This window comes from Culex pipiens, chromosome 1 (genome assembly GCF_016801865.2).
Source record: "Culex pipiens pallens isolate TS chromosome 1, TS_CPP_V2, whole genome shotgun sequence".
NCBI lineage: Eukaryota > Metazoa > Arthropoda > Insecta > Diptera > Culicidae > Culex > Culex pipiens.
In genome coordinates this window covers 81830417-81833856 of record NC_068937.1, presented here as the reverse complement: position 1 = coordinate 81833856, position 3440 = coordinate 81830417, and positions in this window count along the sequence as shown.

Genomic DNA, 3440 nt, shown 5'->3' with positions numbered 1-3440 from the left:
ATGTTTAAATGTTTAAATGTTTAAATGTTTAAATGTTTAATGTTTAAATGTTTAAATGTTTTAAATGTTTAAATGTTTAAATGTTTAAATGTTTAAATGTTTAAATGTTGTTTAAATGTTTAATGTTAAATGTTTAATGTTTAATGTTTAATGTTTAATGTTTAATGTTTAATGTTTAATGTTTTAATGTTTAAATGTTTAAATGTTTAAATGTTTAAATGTTTAAATGTTTAAATGTTTAAATGTTTAAATGTTTAAATGTTTAAATGTTTAAATGTTTAAATGTTTAAATGTTTAAATGTTTAAATGTTTAAATGTTTAAATGTTTAATGTTTAAATGTTTAAATGTTTAAATGTTTAAATGTTTAAATGTTTAAATGTTTAAATGTTTCAATGTTCAAATGTTTAAATGTTTAAATGTTTAAATGTTTAAATGTTTAAATGTTTAAATGTTTAAATGTTTAAATGTTTAAATGTTTAAATGTTTAAATGTTTAAATGTTTTAAATGTTTAAATGTTTAAATGTTTAAATGTTTTAAATGTTTAAATGTTTAAATGTTTAAATGTTTAAATGTTTAAATGTTCAAATGTTTAAATGTTTAAATGTTTAAATGTTTAAATGTTTAAATGTTTAAATGTTTAAATGTTTAAATGTTTAAATGTTTAAATGTTTAAATGTTTAAATGTTTAAATGTTTAAATGTTTAAATGTTTAAATGTTTAAATGTTTAAATGTTTAAATGTTTAAATGTTTAAATGTTTAAATGTTTAAATGTTTAAATGTTTAAATGTTTAAATGTTTAAATGTTTAAATGTTTAAATGTTTAAATGTTTAAAGTTTTAAATGTTTAAATGTTTAAATGTTTAAATGTTTAAATGTTTAAATGTTTAAATGTTTAAATGTTTAAATGTTTAAATGTTTAAATGTTTAAATGTTTAAATGTTTAAATGTTTAAATGTTTTAAATGTTTAAATGTTTAAATGTTTAAATGTTTTAAATGTTTAAATGTTTAAATGTTTTAAATGTTTAATGTTTAAATGTTTTAAATGTTTAAATGTTTTAAATGTTTAAATGTTCAAATGTTTAAATGTTTTAAATGTTTAAATGTTTAAATGTTTAAATGTTTAAATGTTTAAATGTTTAAATGTTTAAATGTTTAAATGTTTAAATGTTTAAATGTTTAAATGTTTAAATGTTTAAATGTTTAAATGTTTAAATGTTTAAATGTTTAAATGTTTAAATGTTTAAATGTTAAATGTTTAAATGTTTAAATGTTTAAATGTTTAAATGTTTAAATGTTTAAATGTTTAAATGTTTAAATGTTTAAATGTTTAAATGTTTAAATGTTTAAATGTTTAAATGTTTAAATGTTAAATTTTTTAATGTTTAAATGTTTAAATGTTTAAATGTTTAAATGTTTAAATGTTTAAATGTTTAAATGTTTAAATGTTTAAATGTTTAAATGTTTAAATGTTTAAATGTTTAAATGTTTAAATGTTTAAATGTTTAAATGTTTAAATGTTTAAATGTTTAAATGTTTAAATGTTTAAATGTTTAATGGTTTAAATGTTTAAATGTTTAAATGTTTAAATGTTTAAATGTTTAAATGTTTAAATGTTTAAATGTTTAAATGTTTAAATGTTTAAATGTTTAAATGTTTAAATGTTTAAATGTTTAAATGTTTAAATGTTTAAATGTTTAAATGTTTAAATGTTTAAATGTTTAAATGTTTAAATGTTTAAATGTTTAAATGTTTTAATGTTTAAATGTTTAAATGTTTAAATGTTTAAATGTTTAAATGTTTAAATGTTTAAATGTTTAAATGTTTAAATGTTTAAATGTTTAAATGTTTAAATGTTTAAATGTTTAAATGTTTAAATGTTAAATGTTTAAATGTTAAATGTTTAAATGTTTAAATGTTTAAATGTTTAAATGTTTAAATGTTTAAATGTTTAAATGTTTAAATGTTTAAATGTTTAAATGTTTAAATGTTTAAATGTTTAAATGTTAAAATGTTTAAATGTTTAAATGTTTAAATGTTTAAATGTTTAAATGTTTAAATGTTTAAATGTTTAAATGTTTAAATGTTTAAATGTTTAAATGTTTAAATGTTTAAATGTTTAAATGTTTAAATGTTTAAATGTTTAAATGTTTAAATGTTTAAAGGTTTAAAGTTTAAATGTTTAATGTTTTAAATGTTTAAATGTTTAAATGTTTAAATGTTTAAATGTTTAAATGTTTAAATTTTAAATGTTTAAATGTTTAAATGTTTAAATGTTTAAATGTTTAAATGTTTAAATGTTTAAATGTTTAAATGTTTAAATGTTTAAATGTTTAAATGTTTAAATGTTTAAATGTTTAAATGTTTAAATGTTTAAATGTTTAAATGTTTAAATGTTTAAATGTTTAAATGTTTAAATGTTTAAATGTTTAATGTTTAAATGTTTAAATGTTTAAATGTTTAATGTGTGATAGTGGTGTAAAGGGTGGGAATGGTGGTGAAAGGTGGTAATGGGGGTAGGGGGAATGGGGGGTATACAGGGGTGAAAGGGGGGATAAGGGTGAAAGGGGGATAAGGGGAAATGGTGAAAGGGGTATATTCCGGTAAAGGGGTGTTAAGGGGGTAAGGGGGATATGGGGGGGGTTAGGGGGGATTGGTGCATTATGGGGGGTAGTGGGGTTGAGTGGGTTGAGGGGAGGTGGGGGAAGGGTGGGGTTAGGGGTTGTGGGGTTGTGGGGTTGAGTGGTAGAGGGGTAGTGGGGTTGTGGGGTGTGGGGTTGAGGGGAAGTGGGTCTGTGGGCAATGTGGGGAGAGGGGATGGAGGGGTAGTGGTGATGTGGGGGGGATTTGAAGAGGGTTTTTTGGGGTGGATGCGCGCAGAGGGGACGCACCGCCGACCGGTGGGGGTGGGGGAGCGAGAGGAGATAATGTGGGAATATGAGGATATTATGTATTATATTTAGACGGGAATTGTTGAATTGTGGTATTGTGGTTTTGAGGGAAATAGGATAAGATTAGATAATGTGGAAAAGTAGGATAAGAGGTTTTGTTGTTTTGTGCGTTTATTGATGGGATATGTGGTAATGTAGGATTAGTGGTTTTGAGGAAAGCTTGAATAGAGGAAATGAGGATAAAGAGGCATTCTGGGGAAAACAGGGTAATAAGGGTAAAAGGGGGTATAATGTGTTTCAGGGATACAGGGAAATACTAAGTGAAACAGGGTAAAGGTGATTATGGGTTAACTGGGTAACAGGGAAACAGGGTATCAGGGTTAACAGGGTTACAAGGGTTTCTGGGTTTTAAGGGTATACAGGGTAACAATGGGGTATCAGTGTATCTGTGATTCATGGGGATTCAGGGTAAGGGCTTATCAGGGTTTCAGGGATTAATGGGTTTCTGGGTTTAATTGGGGTTTATGGGTTTACTGGGTTTATGGGTT